The following is a 19613-nucleotide window of genomic DNA, read 5'->3' as shown; positions in this document are numbered from 1 at the left end:
GATTGTCAGAGCTATAAGTAAACCAGGGGTGAACAAATATACCCTTCATAGTGTAAAAGTTTATCACTAAGGAAAAATGATTTTAAAAATTTAATTCAACATTCTTATCATTAAAATACATAAAATTACTCAATGGATCCACAGCACAATTTTTGCACCAGATCTATTTAGTGTCCCACAAGTGAGTCCTCCTGGGATCAGAAATCCAATTTTGGTTCAGGTGTTTATGGGAAAGCAACACTTGTTTAGACCACAGGAGAAAATTTTAAATTCATGTGTAAAGATAATACATACAACACAGTGTGTCAAAATAGAAAAGTACCTTTACACTAAAAATGAAACACTGCCATCTTGAAACTATGAATATATTATAAGAAGGAACAAAATAGAAATGGCACTTTATTAATTCAACATTGCAAACTAAAAATCAGTGTATATGAACTGAAGAAATGATTGGATAAATATATTTCTTCCCTTATAACTACAATGTGACAATTTTCTTGACATTCAAATTATGGATGAAATGTAGGAAATAAGATAAAGACCAGAATTCCAAGGAAAGTGGGGCAAAGAAAATCATAGTGAAAAAATAGAACAACTGTTTTATTATTCACAATAACATAAATCCATCTTAAATTACAAGAACTCATATTTTCAGGCAGGAAATGTGGGAAAATACAGATTGCTAAATTGTAAAATGCGAAAAGACAAGATAAATTCAATACACAGGAAATTAATAAATGAAGACAAAGTGAACCTTCTGAAATCTCTAATATAAGAAGTCCTGAATTGGATGCCTTTGTTTCAATGAAAATCTAACTTAATAAACCTGCTTTGACAAGAGTTTATATATAAAAGTAGAAACTTATCAAAAAGTCTCGGGAAATCACACTGGTGAATATGGTCACAGATGATAATATTCTCACATATTTGAACAAGTGGCAAACAAAGTTCTATTCAAACTATTCCAGAACCTACAGAAAACATAGATGCAGATTGGTTTCTCTTCTTAAGCAGAAATGAGCTCCCACATTGGAATTTACCAAAGCTTTCCCAAAGGGCACATGAAGATGAGGTTGTGCATGGACACAGTTTGCTTCCAAGAATGTAAAAAAAGGACATTCCACAATCCTCCAGCGACCCTGGAGCATCACTGAGTGGCACCCTGGATCCAGCCTTGGCTTCCTTTGGATTTAGCTGTGAAACTACACTGAAAAATAGGATCTCACCCTTCTCTCTAAATCTGCTGCTTCATTTAGGTGATCAGGGAAGAACCACCCGTATATGTTGGCCTCTTACTTTGCCATCCAGGTGATCAATAAGGACCCACAATAACTCCTCAACCTATCCATGGAATTCCAAAGCTGCAATGCCTTTGTCATGGACCATTGACCCTTAGGAATGTTTTGCATTTTCTCTTCAAAAAGCATTTACTCCCTCTAACTATAATTGCCATACACAATACAAAGCACTTGTTATTGCTGGAACCATGTCTGCATTTTCTGCATAGATGGTACTTGTTGGACCTCTAAAACCCCACAGGTAAATGGAATCCTAATTCTGGAGAGCAATGTGTGAGTCTCCACCAATACCATTCTCTCACATCTGATGAAAGGCAAATGTGGAAGCCAAGTATGGGTATCCTACCATGGTGTACAATGTGTCCCAGGGAGTCGGCTGGATTCTGAGAATATTAAAAAGTGGAAGAACTAATGAAGGTGTGAAGCAGTGCAACCTGAGGGAGCCCACTCTGATTGCTGCCTGAGGATAATATATCCATTTGCCATCTTCTGTGAATATTGACTTTTGACTAATCACAGCTCTTTGACACATAAGATATTTATAGCATGCAGAAATATTCTGTCCTAAGACAAGGCTCTCTTAGAAGGCATCCAGGGACCAAAGGTGGTTAGATGTGTAGATGTGAATACCTGGACATCTGGTTTCCACTTCAGATGAAGCTGAGGGCCATGCTAGTCCTGAAGATTCCCCAAGGAATGTTTAAGGCTCAGTTACAATTACACTGGAATTCACACACTCACCTGCCCAAGCCCAAGCCTGCCACAATCTCTTCCACAAAAGCAGATTTTGTCAAAGCGCACCCAGAAAACATTCTCACAACCTCTGACTGTTCTGTTTGAGAGGCAGAGAAACAGGGACAGAAAGAGAGAGAGCTCCTATTTGCTGTTTTCTCACTAAAAGCACACCTCAATAGCAGAAGCCCACCTGGTCCTGGGAAGAAACCAAGAGCCAGGAACTCAATAGAAGTCTCCAATCTAGGTGTTAGAAATCCAATTACATGAGCCATTTCTGATGCTTCCCATGGTCTGCATTAGCATCTCAGATATTCTCAATGAAGGGACGATTTCAAACAAGCAACAGCCAGGACATATCACTGCAAAACACAGAACACAGTAGCTTTGGAAGATTCTGGGCTGGATTGATTGCATTTCTAAGGTAACTCAGGTTATACTGTGGTGACACATGAACCCCAAAGTTGTAAGAGATCAATGCAGTAAAGATTGTCATTAGTCTCAGTGTGAACACATAACAGTGGTTGCTGAGAGAGGGGGTTGTGCTCCCCCAGTGGCATGGGGAGAAGATGAGGGAAATCCACTGTCTACTTTCTTCCTGATGCTACATCCAAAGTTCATGCCTTCTCAGTTGGAAATGCAAAGCATCCACAGCCTGTAGTGGTGCATTTTTTTCTTTCATACTGTGAATGGGGAATCACTGTCCTTAAAGTACTGGGCATGTAAAATGTGATCTTATCTGTGCTCAGAATGACATAGATCAGTGTAGGGACAGCCTCATCCACAAAAATGCCCCACGTTTCTGCCATGATCCACACCTTTCCCATGTGAAGAAGCATTTTTTTTGCAATGTGAACAATGACTAGATTCTACATATCACCATGTAGTAGGTGCACATTTGTAGATGACATGCTCATGCTCACCTTGAAAGCAATATTATTACAATTCTGGGTGCCTTTTTTACCCTGGCTTATAGATGGATTTGTATGAAATTTATCACTTTATAGAATGGACCATCAAAGAAAGAGGTATTTTTCTCTGAAGGGAGTAGAGAACTTCCATTTTGATTATGGCTTTGTCTAAATAAAGTAGGAGTTTGTGAACTCAAGAGGCTTCCATATCCTTGGAAGCTCATGACAAGAGCCTTGGGTGATTACTGACCTTGGGTGATTACTGTCATAAAAAAGAGTGTCAATTGTTAAATCTCCATATTTTGGAATACTGTTCTATTTCTTTCTTTAAGATTTTGTAATTCTCATCATAGAGATCATTGACATCCTTGGTTAAATTTATTCCAAGGTATTTGATGGTTATTGTAGCTATTGTGAATGGGATTGATCTTAGCAGTTCTTTCTCAGCCATGGCATTGCTTGTGTATACAAAGGCTGTTGATTTTTCTGCATTGATTTTATATCCTGCTACTTTGCCAAACTCTTCTATGAGTTCCAATAGTCTCTTAGTAGAGTTCTTTGGATCCCCTAAGTAAAGAATCATATCATCTGCAAAGAGGGATAATTTGACTTCTTCCTTCCCAATTTGTATCCCTTTCATTTTTTTTCTTGCCTAATAGCTCTAGCTAGAACTTCCAGAACTATATTGAATAGCAGTGGTGAGAGTGGGCATCCCTGTCTGGTACCAGATCTTAGTGGAAATGCTTTCAAATTCCTTCCATACACAATTTGCTTAGAGTTTTCATCATGAAAGGGTGTTGTATTTTATCAAATGCTTTCTTGGCGTCTATTTAGATAATCATATGGTTTTTCTTCTGCAGTCTGTTAATGTGGTGTATCACATTGATTGTTTTGCGCACATTAAACCATCCCTGCATACCAGGGATAAATCCCACTTGGTCTGGGTGGATGATTTTTCTGATGTGTTGTTGTATTCTATTGGCCAGTATTTTATTGAGGATTTTTGCTTCTATGTTCATCAGGTATATTGGTCTGTAATTCTCTTTCAATGCTGCATATTTTTCTGGCTTAGGGATTAAGGTGATGCTGGCTTCATAGAAAGAATTTGGGAGGATTCCCTCTTTTTGATTGTTCTGAATAGTTTGAAAAGAATTGGAGTTAGTTCTTCTTTAAATGTCTGGTAGAATTCAGCAGTGAATCCATCAGGTCCTGGGCTTTTCTTTGTTGGGAGGGCCTTTATTACTGTATCAATTTCTGTCTCAGTTATGGGTCTGTTTAGGTTTTCTATGTCTTCCTGGTTCATTTTAGGTAGGTTGCATGTGTCCAGGAATCTATCCATTTCTGATAGGTTTCCCTGTTTGTTGGCATACAGGTGTTTATAGAAAATTCTGATGATTCTTTTTATTTCTGTGGTGTCAGTTGTTACATTTCCTTTATCTCTGATTTTATTGATTTGGGTCTTTTCTCTTCTTTTTTTAGTTAGTTGGGCCAATGGGGTGTCAATTTTGTTCATTTTTTCAAAAAACCAGCTCCTCCTTTGACTGATTTTTTGTAATGTTTTTCTTGATTCAATCCTGTTGATTTGTTCTCTGATTTTAATTATTTCTCTTCTCCTACTAGATTTGGGTCTGGTTTGCTGCAGATTTTCTAGATCCTTGAGATACAGTGAAAGTCATCTATTTGGTGCCTTTCCAATTTCTTGATGTAGGCACCTATTGATATAAACATTTCTCTTAACACTGCTTTTGCTGTATCCTATAAGTTTTGGTACATTGTGCTGTTATCCTCATTTACTTCCAGATAATTTTTGATTTCTATTTTAATATCTTCTATGACCCATTGTTTATTCAGGAGCATGTTGTTCAATCTCCATGTGTTTGCATATGCTCTAGGGATTCCTGAGTTGCTAATTTCCAACGTCATTCCTTTATAGTGTGAGAAGCTGCATGGTATGATTCTAATTCTTTTGAATTTGCTGAGACTTGCTTTATGGCCTAGTATGTGGTCAATCCTAGAGAAGGTTCCATGTACTGCTGAGAAGAATGTAAATGCTTTCTGTGTAGGATGAAAAGTTCTGTAGATATCTGTTAGATCCATTTGGGCAATAGTGTCAATTAAATGTGCTGTTTCCTTGTTGATCTTCTGTCCTGTTGATCTGTCTATTTCTGAGAGTGGAGTACTGAAATCCCCCAGTACTATTGTATTGGGGTCTAAGTCTCCCTTTAAGTCCCTTAACAAATCTTTTAAATAAAGCGGTGCCATGTAATTAGGTGCATATACATTGATGATGGTTATATCTTCCTGTTGAATTGATCCCTTGATCATTATATACTGCCCCTCTTTGTCTCTCCTAACAGTTTTTGTGGTAAAGTTTATGTTGTCCGATATTAAGATGGCTATGCCCACTCTTTTTTCATTTCTGTTGGCATGGTATATCTTTTTCCAGCCTTTCACTTTCACTCTGTATGCATCTTTATTGGAAAGATGTGTTTCTTGTAAGCAGCAAATAGATGGGTTTTGTTCCTTTACCCAATCAGCCAATCGGTGTCTTTTAACTAGACAGTTCAGGCCTTTAATGTTCAATATGACTACTGATAAGTAGTAACTTTGCTCTGCCATTTGCCAAAGATATTTTCTGATATATGTTTTGAACTTCCTGTGATCTTTAGGCGTGAGGTTTCCTTCATTTACTTTCTTTCATATTGATGTTTCTGTGTTTCTGTGTGTAACACATCTTTAAGCATCTTTTGAAGGGCTGGACGAGTGGTGGCAAATTCTTTCAATTTCTGTTTGCTCTGAAAGGTCTTTATTTCACCTTCATTCACAAATGAGAGCTTTGCAGGATATAATATTCTGGGCTGGCAATTTTTCTCTCTTAGTACCTGGGCTATATCTCACCATTCCCTCCTAGCTTGTAGGGTTTCTGATGAGAAGTCAGCTGTGAGTCTGATTGGAGATCCTCTGAGAGTAATCTGACATTTCTCTCTTGCACATTTTAGGATCTTTTTTTTTTATGTTTCACCGCAGCGAGCTTAATTACAACATGTCGTGGTGAGGATCTCTTTTGGTCATGTTTATTAGGGGTTCTATGAGCTTCCTGTACTAGGTTTGTCTCTGTCCTTCTCCAAACCTGGGAAATTTTCTGCTAGTATCTCACTAAAAAGGCCTTCTAATCCTTTCTCCCTCTCCATGCCTTCAGGAACTCCTAGAACCCGAATGTTGGTTTTTTTAATAGTATCCTGAAGATTCCTGACAATATTTTTTAGATTTCTAATTTCCTCTTCTTTTCTTTGGTCTGACTGTATCTTTTCCTGTGCTCTGTCTTCTAAGTCCGATACTCTCTTCTGCTTCACCCATTCTGTTTTTAAGGCGCTCTAATGTGTTTATCATTTGATCTATTGAATTCTTCATTTCATTATGATTTCTCATCACTATCATAGTTTCATGTTCTGCTAGTTGTTTCATTTCATTTTATTTCCTCCTTAATATTTCATTTTCATGAGAGAGATTTTCTATCTTGTCCATTAAGGATTTCTGTAGCTTGAGAATTTGTTTTTGAGAACTTCTTAATGTTCTTATCAATTTTTTGAGATCTGCTTCTTGCATTTCTTCTATCTCATCATCTTCATAATCTTGAATTGGGGTCTCTTTCATTTGGGGGCGTCATAGTGTCTTCCTTGTTCTTGTTACCTCGGTTTTTGCGTTTGTTGTTTGGCATATTGGAGATATTCTTTGTTTTTTTTTTTTTTTTTTCTCATTATACTGTGACTCTAGATTAAGAAGACGGTCTGCTTTTGATGGATCCTTAGAGGCTGTGATGGGTGTGGCCAGAGAGTTCTGGTTCTACAGGGTTAAGGGTGTGCCAAAGGTGATTCACTCTGATTGTTCTCTTTCTTGCTCTCACTCTCTCCTTTTTTTTTTTTTTTTTGACTCAGTTGGGAAGTAATTCCACAGAGCTGAATGGAATTGAGAGTAGTTGATGTATGAAATCTGGCCCCTGTGGGTATTCGTTTGCTTACCAGAGTCAGGTTTTTCTGCTTGGCTAATGAGGGGCACCCGCTTTACATATGCAAAATGGTACGCACCACTTTACTTATGTAAAATGGCGCCTGCCCTTTGTCTTGCTTGGCTTTGTAAGGTGAGTGGAGAGAGAGGCTAAATGTCCGTGCAGGTTCCCCTTATTTATTCATTTTTTTCTCTCCTCCAGCCAGCCTGGTGAACTTTCCCCAATGGGGTTTCAGGCCTCATTCTCTGTAGGCTTTTTCTGCCTTTCCCCACCAATGTCTCGGGTTATCGAGAGGTTTTTGTCTCACCTCCCCTTCCAGTGCTGGCGTGCAGACTCTGCGGCTCCGGAGGTTCCGGTGGGTTAGACAGCCCTGGCAGTTCCCGCGATTCAGCTTCCACGAGGTGGGTGACCTTGCTCTCCCCTTAGGTTCTCCAAGTCACAGCCACTAGATCCGGAAGAGTTTTTTCCTGATCCTTTTCCTGAGGCTACCGTAACTCCACTTTTATTATACTATCTTTTCTCGGATGTCGGTGCGCCCTCACTATTCCGCCATCTTATTTGGCAAAGTATTAAGCCTTTTTACAGTAATGTAAATATGTTATCTCAGAAACTAAAGAAAGAGGGAGGGAGAAAGAAGGTGGGTAAGAGAGAGGAGGAGAAATTAAGGGAGGAAGAAAGGGAATATCAGTTTGTTTTTAGAATTGTATCTACAAAGCACATTGAATCTGTTAAAAACTTATTAATGGGGGGCCAGAGCTGTGGCATAGCAGGTAAAGCTGCTGCCTGCAGTGCCTTCATCCCATATGGATGCCGGTTTGATTCCCCCTGCTCCACTTTTGATCCAGCTCTCTGCTATGGCCTGGGCAAGCAGTGGAAGTTGGCTCAACTCCCTTAGCCTCTGTACACACGTGGGAGACCTGGAAGAAGATCCTTGCTTCAGATCAGCTCAGCTCTAGCATTTGCAGTCATTTGGGGAGTGAACCAGCAGATGGAAGACCTCTCTCTCTCTCTCTCTTTCTCTCTCTGGATCTATATCTCTCTGTAACTCTGTCTTTCAAATAAATAAATCTTTTAAAAGAACTAATTAATGAACATCAACCAAGTGTCTCCTATAAGCTGCAAGCTATTTTTCCTACAACAAGAAGTCATAACATGTTTCCTTGACTCAGGTGATACATTTAGAAAACAAATCATGATTTTTTTTTCTTTTGATGTAACAGGCAGACATTGATTTCTTGCTGAAATAAAAAGAGATGGAATGACTGTTGCTCCCATGGATTTAAAGTGATCATGCCCTAAAAAGTTGTTGTGATGAGGTTTCTTTAGCAAGTCCTTGTCTAAAATATCATTTATTTGATGAGTGAAGTTTTTTAACTTGCATTGCTCTGTGGAATTTTAAAAAGGGATGTTTTGCTGGCTGCAACAATAAATTTCACTGTGCTGTTTTAAAAAGTAATAATAATTAAAATTTTCCAAAATTTAAATATAAAAAAAGAAAGTGTAAATCAGATAAAAGATTATAGTTAAAACATAAAGGGCACTCAAAAAGTTAATAGTAAGAAAAAAATAACCCAACTGAATGTTTGCAAAGGACTTGAATAGAGATTTCTCAAAAAGAAGACCCACAATGAACAGGTAAATTAATAAATGATCTGGAAAGCCAAAACAGTGACAAAAAATATCATACATGGAGGATCTCCGTGATACCTCAGAGGAAAGAAAGGGTCATCAAAGAAGGATACACTCTTCTCTGAAGGGAGGAGAGAACATCCACTTTGCTTATGACTGTGCCCAAATACTGATGGGGTCTATGGTCACGAAAGGTTTCCATAGCCTTGGCAGCCCATGGCAAGAGCCTCAGATGATCAATCACTGATGTCAAAAAAAGAGCGTTACTTTTTAAAGGAAAAATAGTAGTCACTGTGGACTTGCTCCCCACGAAGGACCTCTGTCCCTAATGAATTTTAATATGAGAACCAACTGCACATTTTCTCCCCAAACAGTACTCTATATGTTGTGTATGTGCATGGGTGCAAATTGTTGAAGTCTATGCTTAGCATGGAGTTGGTCCTCTGTATATAAAGTCATGCTAAAAATACACCATAATAAAGACAGAGATGGGAGAGGGAGAGGGAGGTGAGGTGGGATTTGCGAGGGGGGTAAGGGGGAAAGAACTACTATATTCCTAAAGTAGTATCTAGGAAAAATGCATTCATTAAATAAAAAATGAATAAATGCTCATCACCACTAATTACCAGAGAGTTACAAACTGATGCTATAAAGAGATATCACCACACACCTGTTAGAAGAGTTATTAAAAAAAAAAACATAAAAGGGGGCAGGCAGTTTAGCATATCAGGTAAAGCCACTGCCTGTGATGCTGGTATCCCATACAGGTGATAGTTTCAGACCTGACTACTCCACTGCTAATACACCTGCCTGCTAATGACCTGGGAAACCATAGAAGATGTTCCAAGTTCTCGAGCCCCTGAACACACATGGGAGAACTGGAAGAAGCTCCTGGCTCTTGGCTTTAACTTGGTCCAGCACTAGCTGTTGTAGCCATTAGGAGGAGTGAACCAGTGGATGGAAGATCTCTCTCTCTCTCTCTCTCTGTCTGTCTTCTTGTTCTTTCTCCTTCCTCTCTTTCTGTAACTTTGACTTTCAAATAAATAAAATAAATCTTTAAAAAACATAGAAGAAATAAATGTTAACAAGGATGAAGATAGAAAGGTAAATTAGTATTAATATAATGAAAATTGTATGATGAAAAATAGCACCTTCATATTACCCAGCAGTCCCAGTGCTACCTGTAATTATATATCTGAAGGATGTGGAATTTGCATGTGAAAGAGACATCTGCACTCCCATGTTCATTGCAACATTATTCAAAAATTCCAAGTGTGAAATCAACGTAAGTGTCCATCAATAGATAAATGTATAAAGACGATGTGGTCTGTATATAAAATGCAATATTATTCAGTCTTAACAATAAGGAAAATCTTATTTGACAACGTGGATGAGTGTCGAGGTCATTCGGATGCATGGCATACATCATGTGCAAAAAAAGAATGTATCCTTTCCTCATTCCTAGGACTGGTGTCCAAAGTCAACTTCAGAAAGAGAGCTTTTGGGGCTGTCACTGTGGAATAGCTCATAAAGCTCCCAACTACAGTGCCAGCATCCCATATGGTCATGGGTTCAACTCCTGGCTTCTCCACTTCCAATCAAGCTCTCTGCTGTGGTATGGGAAAGCAGTAGAAGATGGCCAAGTCCTTGGACTTCTGCAGCCATGTTGGGGATCCAGAAGAAATCTGGAAGAAGCTCCTGGTGCTTGGCATCAGATCAGCACAGCTCCAGATGTTGTGGCCATCTGGGGAGCAAACCAGCAAATAAGCAAATATTTTTTGAAATTGTGACAGGCTCAATTGGACTTGCCCCAAATGGTGGAGTTAGAAATGTGCCAGGGGATTCCAATACAATACCATCAAGGTTTCATGTACCAATGCCATCTCACTAGTCAAAATGATCAATTCCAGGTCACAATTGATCATACTGATAGGTCTAAGAGTCAAAGGGATCACATAAACAAGACTAGTGTCTGTGAATACTAACTGATAGAATAAAAAAGGGAGAGAATTATCCAACATGCGAAGTGGGATACACAGCAGACTCATAGAATGGCAGATGTCCTAAACACCACTCTGGCCTCAGAATCAGCCCTTAAGGCATTTGGAGCTGGCTGAAGAGCCCATGAGAGTATTTTAGGCATGGAAAGCCAAGACACTCTGGAAAAAAAAGAGGACCTAAATGAAAGATCTCTGTGAGTGAGATCCCAGTGGAAAGAACAGGTCATCAAAGAAGGAGGTACCTTTCTCTGAAGGGAGGAGAGAACTTCCACTTTGACTATGACCCTGTTGGAATAAGATCGAAGTCAGAGAACTCAAGAGGCTTCCATAGCCTTGGAAACTCATGACTAGAGCCTAGGAAAATTTCTGACGCCATAAACAAGTGTGTCAAATTGTTAAGTCAACAAGAATCACCGTGTACTTACTCCTCATATGGGATTTCTGTCCTTAATGTATTGTGCAATGTGAATTAATGCTATAACTAGTACTGAAACAGTATTTTACACTTTATGTTCTGTGTGGGTGCAAACTGATGAAATCTTTACTTAATATATGCTAAATTGATCTTCTATAGAAAAAGATAATTGAAAATGAATCTTGTTGTGAATGGAATGGGAGAGGGAGCAGGAGATGGGAGGGTTGCAGGTGGGAGGGAAGTTATGGGGGGAAAAGCCATTGTAATCCATAAACTGTACTTTGGAAATTTATATTTACTAAATAAAAGTTCAAAAAATTAAATAGAGCTTTGTGATTGAAACACTAGGAGGTGGGAAACTATGAACACGTTGATCACAGCAGTCAAAATTAGGCAAGACCAAGCATTTCAAGTGAACTGTCACATATCATGAGATAACACAGTGAACAACATGTTGTATACTTGAAAGTGTTGACACAATAGACCTTTAAGTGTGGTCAGCACAAGAAAAAATAAGACAATGAAATAAAGCTGAGACACAAAACAGTTGTATTATACCACTCAACATTGTGTACAGGTATCAAATCATTCTCTGGTAGACATACATCTACATAATTTAAAATTATGAATTTCAAAATGAAAATACACATGTAAAATTTTCTCTGAAAAGGGGGGGGGAAATAAATATGGAACACAGAAAATAAGTGGTTGAAAACCAACACAGTTTCTCTCAGTTGTCACATTGAAACAACATGTTGAGAGCTTGGTGATTCTAGTGTTCTCTTTGTGGAGGGAATCAGGATGATGGGTAGGAGCTCAGCTGTGGGAGAGGAGTAAGATTGGGAGATGAACTACTTCCTCTCTCTGGAATGTGGCTTATTCATTTATTAATAAGGAAGCCCTTTTTTGGCAGCAGGATACCGTGGCCCTGGGAGTGACATTAGGCACGATAATGATGAGCATTCCTGTGGTGTCAGAAGTCATCTGTGACTGATGTCAGCCCTTCACCTAATGTCTACAGCATCATGTGGGAAGATGCAGCTGGGTGTTTTGGTTATTCCAACACCAACTTTTTCTAACCCTGCCAAATTCCTCACAGATGTCTATTCACAAAACCCTTGGCCACTGTGCATACTATTGAACAGAGCTGCTGTACCAGGATGCTATGATTGCCAAAGCCTTGTTGGACTATGATGCAACCCTAGAGGCAAAGGAGGTAGACAAGTGCAAAACATGTTTTTCCAAATGGTTTTCCCCCATAATGCAGGACAACAGGTGCAGAGCCTCCAGCAGGTGGATCCCCTGAGTTTCTGGATGAGACAAATGGGAAGCATTGAAAATACAGGGAACCCAGAGCAGCTCTGATTACAGGACACTCAGAGCCAGGTCTCAGCACTGTGACTTGCTTTGAACTCTGCATTCTGCTTCTAGCTGTGCTCTGGTCTAGCTCACCAGACTGGCACACAGGTTCCTACAGGCAGAGGGCACACGTCAATACCTGGAGTCAGCTGTGCTCTACACAGAGCTCCACTGTCACTGCTGATTGATGAGCCCTCAGACCTGATCCAGCCCTGTGTCTCCTCCTCTCAGCTGAGACTCAGGGCTCTCACTATAGTTTGGGGAGACAGTGACATGGCTTTATCTAATTCACAGGACAGGATTGTTGAGAACTGCCATGAGTATCTGAAGCCAAGTGTCCAGAAATGGAGACCTAGTGCTGGGAATGTTTTTTCCCTGTACATGGAACCAGAAAGAGACATGATCCGGTTATCCTTTTTACTCAAGCCTGGGTATAATGTGGTGGCATCTTGGTAAGCTTAAGGCTGTGTGTAAGTCTTATGTGTTGTTATGACTACATGTGAGTGTATGCTTGTGCCTCCCTGTGTCCAATCACTAATGAGATTTCTGAGAATTCTGCACAGAATGGTTGTTTTTTCTTCCACTATCTTTCTGCTTCTACTTGCTTCCCTACTCCTTCAGAGACCTAGGAGAGACACCAACATTTTTGTGCCTGCTTGATGGACAAGGTCTCTCTGATTAAGCCCTGGTGGTCTTTGAGAGAGTGAAACATTGTATCTTTCGCATCCCTTTACTTTCAGTTTATGTGTATCTTTACTTGTGAGGTGAATTTATTATGGGCAATGTAGAGTTCAGTATAGTTTCTTATTCATTCAGTTAGGCTATATCTTTTGACTGGGTAATATATTCCATTTACCTTCAAGGCTAATGTGAGAGATGAGAACTCACTACTGCAATTTTGTTGATGGCTTACTTCTTGTCTTACATAATCTATGTTTCATTATGCCTTTCTTTTCATTCATCTTTGTGTTTTGGTAGCTTTCTGTCATAATGGTGGATTTTCTTATCTTTCTCTTTTATGAATTTGCAATGTTACTGAATTTTGTATTGTCATTGTGTTTTCATGATGATTGTTATGATTAGATTCTTGAGTCTTTTTTAAAGATTTATTTTACTTATTTGAAACACAGAGTTACAGAGAGAAGCAGAGACATAGAGAGAGGTCCTCCATCTGCTGGTTCACTCCCCAATGGCTGCAATGTCTGGAGCTGCACCTATCCAAAGCCAGAAGCCAGGAGATTCCTCCAGGTCTCCCACATGGGTGCATAGGCCCAAGGACTTCGGCCATTCTCCATTGCTATTCCAGGCCATAGCAGAGAGCTGGATCAGAAGAGCAGCAGCCTACTCCAGAACCAGTGCCCATATGGCATGCCGGCTCTTCAACCCAAGGCAATAACCCACTGGGCCACAGCATCGGCCCTGATCCTTTAATTCTAATGTAGGTCTCCCTTCAGGATTCTTTGTCTGGTAATGATGAATGTTCTCAGTTTAGCTTGTCTGGGAATGATTTTATTTCTGATTCACTTTTAAAAGGTAGGTCACTGGATAAAGCATTTTTGGTTGAAATTTTGTTTCTCAAGACCTGAACATATCATCCTATTCTCTTCTGGTCAAGAGGTTTTGCTGAGAAGTCTGCTACTAATCTAAGTGAAACTTGATGTCTGTGTTTCACTGTCTTTGGGATTTTGTCATTTAACTTTTTTTTTTTTCGACAGGCAGAGTGGACAGTGAAAGAAAGAGACAGAGAGAAAGGTCTTCCTTTGCCGTTGGTTCACCCTCCAATGGCCACCGTGGCCGGCGCACTGCGGCCGGCGCACCACACTGATCCAAAGGCAGGAGCCAGGTGCTTCTCCTGGTCTCCCATGCGGGTGCAGGGCCCAAGCACTTGGGCCATCCTCCACTGCCCTCCCAGGCCATAGCAGAGAGATTGCCTGGAAGAGGGGCAACCGGGACAGAATCTGGCACCCTGACTGGGACTTGAACCTGGTGTGCCGGCCCTGCTATGTGGAGGATTAGCCTGTTGAGCTGTGGTGCCGGCCTCTGTCATTTAACTTTTGACAATTTGGCTACAACATTCCTTGTAGAAAGTCTTCATTCGTTGAAAGTTGTTGAGGTCCTTTGAACTTCCTGTATGTGGTTGCTCATATAAAATACAAGACTGGGGAAATTTTCAATAATTATTTCTTATATATATATGTGTGTGTGTGTGTGTGTGTGTATTTCAAATAATATCTCAATTATTTCATTTAAGAAGTTCTCAATGGCTATTCCTATGATTATTCCTGTAACACAAACATTTGTTTACTTAATGATATCCCATACATTCCCTAGGCTATCTTTTTTTTTTTAACTTCTCTCTCTTTATTTTTGCCTGATAGGATGATGGCAAAATCTTGATCTCAAGGTCAGCAATTTTTTTTCCTACTTGTCCAATTTTATTTTTGTTCATTGTATTTTTATTTCATTGGTGTAATTTCTCAACTCCAAAATTTCTGTTTAATTCTTTCTAATGATTTCTTCTGTTTGCTTATGACATGTTTAATATCATATATTGTTTCCTTAATTGTTTTGAATTGACCATCTGTGTTCCCTGATATCTCATTGAGATTCCTAAGGATCATTATTTTGGATTTATTTTTATTTGTTCATTTATCTCCTTCAATTCAGTATCTATTAATGGAGAACTGTTTCATCCTTTTGGAGCTGTCATGCTTCTAGGCATCTTTACTGTGTTCCTACACTGACATCTGTAAATGTGGTGGAACAGTTCCTCTTTCTTTGTGGAGTAACTTCAGTTCGAAAACTTTTTTGTTTAGATGCAATGTAGGAGGTCAGTTGTGTGGTTACTTGGGTTTTGCTTCTCAGTGATCCCAGAATTGAAACCTCTAAGTGATCTCTTCAGCTATAACCAATGTCATCAGTATCTATGGGTCTAGAGTGGTCTAGTCTGTGGTAATTCATGGGAGCTGGCCCTGACCAGCTTCACTGTGGCTTTCCTAGCCAGGAATCTGCCAGACACGTTCAATGAAGCCAAGTTCCTGAAATTCAGCATGCTGGTGTTCTGCAGTGTCTGGGTGACTTTCCTGCCTGTCTACCACAGCACGAAGCAGAAGGTCATGGTGGCCGTGGAGGTCTTCTCCATCTTGGCATCCAGTGCAGGGCTCCTAGGCTGCATATTTGTCCCCAAATGCTATGTTATTCTTTTAAGACCTGAGAACAATTTGAAAGACTTAAAGAAAAAAAGCAAGTTGTAAAGGATTCTAAAATTTTCCACTTGTTTTGCTATCAAATATTTGGAGTTTAGACCCAACAATCTACTCTGAAATATCATTCCTGAAATATGAAGGGCTAAAATTGCTATTTCCTTTAAAATCTACTTGTGGATTGGACATTTAGCCTAGCAATCTGAATGCATGCATGGCATCTATTTTTGGCTCTGGCTTTGGCTCCTGACCTGGACTTCTGACTCCTGGGACCCTGGAAGGAAGTGGTGAATCTTCACATTAACTTGATCCTGGCCACCCTTGTGAAAATTTAGGGTTTGACTCCCTGTTATTGGTTGTAGCCTCAGCCCAGGCACAGGCATTGGGGGTGTAGAGGTGTGAGGCATTGAATGGGAGGTCTCTATCTGTCACTAACCTTCTGTTTCTCTCCATCTCAGAGTTTGTTATGGAATTTAGAGAAAAATTTTATACTGAGTGAAAATAAATTATGGTGTAAATGCCCATCAGGGCTCCAACAACAATGCTACTTTATTTTAAAAGGCTAGCCCTGAAATGGTTAAGACTGAATTACTTTCTATTTATTTATCAATATACAGACAATGTAAGCATTCATATTTGCTAAGACATCTAATTATACATGCTTTACATTCTGTTTTCTCTGGCTATTGAGTGCTTATCATTTCTTTGTTGACATTGTCATTTAAATGAGATTTATTTTCCAGACACAGGAGGCACTTGGTCATACAGTGTTCTTCTGTAGAGATATTGTGCCTCGCCCCCATGGCCCCAGTATGGCCCCCATCCCCGCTCTCTGCCACTGCGGGCTGCTCACCCTCCTGGGGGTCCCCTTTAAAAGTTCCGCTGCCATGTTCCCACAAGGGTTTTGTGGGGTTGGGGTCTGCCCATAACCAGTGGCGGTGGCAGCACTGAGGTTTTCCCCGTGTGAGGACACGTGTTTTGTGGCTGTGGTTGAGATATTGTGTTGCCCAAAAATATCTTAATAAATGCTCATTGCTGAGATTTTTGAAATGGTGCTTTTATCACACATATATGGGATATTCATTTACACATGGCACTGACTTAGTAACTGTACGTTCTTCTGTCAATGTATTGGCTTTTGTTTTGTCTTTGTTTTAAGTTTTCTTTTTCCAGTTGCACATGGGACACAAGGCTGGATTAATGTGAAATTCTCATAGCAAAGATAAACCAATTTTAAACTGGACAAGTCAAAAGCATTTAAGTGCATGCACATTCATATTGAACATGCAGATTGTGCACAGTATGTTCACACATTCGTGCAATAGTCTTCTCTATGTGGAGTGAAGTGATTTTCATCACCGTAAAAATTGTATTATGCAGTAAGAAATCACTTTCAAACTCATATCATGGAAGCAATCATCTCCTTCAGTTTCTAAGAGTTTACCTTTTTGAATAATTCTGACAAGTGGCAGCAGTCAATATGTGGCATAAGAGTCTGGCTTCAAACCCATCCACATTGCAGCAGGCTTTATTAATTCCTTTTTCAAACTCCATCTTACTGATGATTTTTATCATTTTGTTTTACAATTTTATTCTCTTTCATTGTTTTTGTTCAACCTAATATTTTATTGTTATTTTTTAGATAACATAGTTTTAGTTTGCATTTGACTCAAAGGCTTAATGCTCCACTAAATAAAGGGCTCAACAAGCACCAAGCAAAAAGACCATAGTACTGTAGGAAAATAGGCAGGGGCTATAAACAATAATCCAATGAAAAGATGTTCAACTTCCCTCATATACTGAAAATTTTAAAATTGCCATAGAATATTAATGCTAGAGTACTGTATAGTTCTTAATAATTCATTCAACAAAGATTTAAAACAAAGTATTGCAAAAACACTGTATTTGCAGCCCAAATGGTACACACAGACATATTTCTCTCCTAAAATTTCTATTTTTTTCACAGCCAAAATGAATTTTTCTTTTATTTCCCCAGAACCTTTTTAATTAAGGTGTCAAAACTTCATGCATTGCAGAAATATAACGTTAGGAACATTGTGATTTTTCCCACCCTACCTGCCCTTCCACCCACACTCCTACACTTCTTCCTCCCTCCTACCCAATTCCCATTCTTATTTTTACTAAGATATATTTTCAATTAACTTTATACACATAAGGTTAATTCTATACTAAGTAAGAGTTCAACAAGTAGTATGAAAAAACAAACCGTTCCTCAACAATTGAGAAAAGGGCTGTTCAATGGCATCACATCTCCAAGTGCTTTCTTAAATTTCATATTGTGATTATTTTAAAATTAGCTCCCACATTTAAGGGAGAATTTGTGTTATTTGTCTTTCTGTCTACCATATTCATTTTATCTAATAGTCCACAACAGGACATTCATTTTTTTTCCACATTGTTACTGATATAAACTGGTGCTCCACACTCTCTTATATAGCAGCTTTACCAGCTCACATTCCCACAAACAGTGGATTAGGGTACCTTTTTCCACACATCTCACCAGCATCTGTTTTTTGTTGATTTCTGTATGAAAGCCATCCTAACTGGGGTGAGATGAACCCTCACTGTGGTTTTGGTTTTCATTTCCCTGATGGCTAGTGATCCTGAGCATTTTTTTTCATGTGTCAGTTGGCCATTTGATTTCATCTTTTGAAAAACGTCTCGGGTCCTTTGCCACTTCTAAACTGGGTTGTTTGTTTTGTTGTTGTTAAATTTCTTGAGCTCTTTATGCATTCTGGTTATTAATCCTTTATCAGTTGCATAGTTTGCAAATAATTTCTCCCATTCTGTCAGTTGTCTTTTCATTTTGCTGATTGCTTCTTTCACAGTGCAGAAGTTTCTCGATCTGATGTAATCCCATTTGTCGATTTTGGCTTTTATTGCCTATGCCTCTAGGGTCTTTTACAAGAAATCTTTGTCTATGACAATGGCTGACATCATTTTTAAGACTTATTTATTTATTTGAAAGTCTGAGTCAGAGAGAAAGAGAGAGATAGAGAGAGAGAGAGAGAGAGAGGTCTTCCATTGAATGGCTCACTCCCCAGATAGCTGCAATGGACGGAGCTGTGATGATCTGAAGCCAGAAACCAGGGGCTTCTTCTGGGTCTCCCAAATGGGTGCAGGGGCCCAAGGATTTAGGCCATCTTCTACTTATTTCCCAAACCATGGCAGAGAGCTGGATCAGAAGTGGAGCAGCTGGGTCTCAAACTGGCACCCATATGGGATGCCAGTGCTTCAGGCCAGGGCATTAAACCACTGTGCCACAGAGGCACCCCCTGACATCATTTTAAAATCAGTACTTGATGACTGTATGGTGAAGAAGAGGAATAGATTAGATCAAGGTACATATCCTTCCTTATCTCTGGGAGAGAGCAATGGATTCACTTGTTCTGGCTATAGCCATGCTCACTGTGACTGTGCTTACATCTTTAGTGATATCCCACACAGAAGTTTCTGCTGTCGCATGATCTCTCAGAGCTACTCATCTCAGAACTCTGGTTCTATAAGTAGCAAATGCTATGGAAACCTAGCACCCCAACTGATTTCTCTGTTTTATAACAAAATGGATAGCAGGCATTTTAGCCTAGTGATTATGACCATGTCCTCAATGGAGTTTCTGAGTTCAATCCCTGGCTCCAGCTCCTGACCCCAACTTCTCAGATTCAGACACTGGGAGGCAGTGGTGACAGATCAAGCATTGGTTTCCTGTCATCTATGTGCAAGACTTGGATTTATTTCTTGGCACCTGGTTCTGTCCCAAGCCCAGCCCCAACTAAGTGGGAGATTTTTCTCTCGCTTTTTTTAAATAGGTGATTTCTTTTTTATTTTATTTATTTATTTTATTTGACTGGTAGAGTCACAGACAGTGAGAGAAAGAGAGACTGAAAGATCTTCCTTCTGTTGGCTCACTCCCCTAAATGGTCGCTACGGCCAGCACTGCGCCGAACTGATGCCAGGAGCCAGGTGCTTCTTCCTGATCTCCCATGACGGTGGAGGATCCCAAACTCTTGGGCCATCCTCCACTGCCCTCCTGGGC

At 39.6% G+C, this 19613-nt stretch overlaps 1 long non-coding RNA gene across 2 annotated transcripts; it reads left to right on the top strand.

Moving 5' to 3' along the window:
* Positions 1-6883: 6883 nt before the first annotated feature.
* LOC149121496 (uncharacterized) lies at positions 6884-12799 on the top strand. Of its 2 annotated transcripts, none has more exons than XR_016222950.1 (3): positions 6884-7082; positions 7270-7351; positions 12648-12799. It is a non-coding gene; the product is annotated as an uncharacterized LOC149121496 (long non-coding RNA). The 2 variants fall into 2 exon arrangements; XR_016222949.1 differs by lacking the exon at positions 12648-12799 and adding an exon at positions 7796-7992.
* The last annotated feature ends 6814 nt before the right edge of the window (positions 12800-19613 follow it).

Source organism: Oryctolagus cuniculus, chromosome 16, assembly GCF_051225735.1.
Source record: "Oryctolagus cuniculus isolate XC-2025 breed Fujian yellow rabbit chromosome 16, ASM5122573v1, whole genome shotgun sequence".
Taxonomy (NCBI): Eukaryota; Metazoa; Chordata; class Mammalia; order Lagomorpha; family Leporidae; genus Oryctolagus; species Oryctolagus cuniculus.
This window is presented reverse-complemented; position numbering and strand designations above follow the sequence as displayed.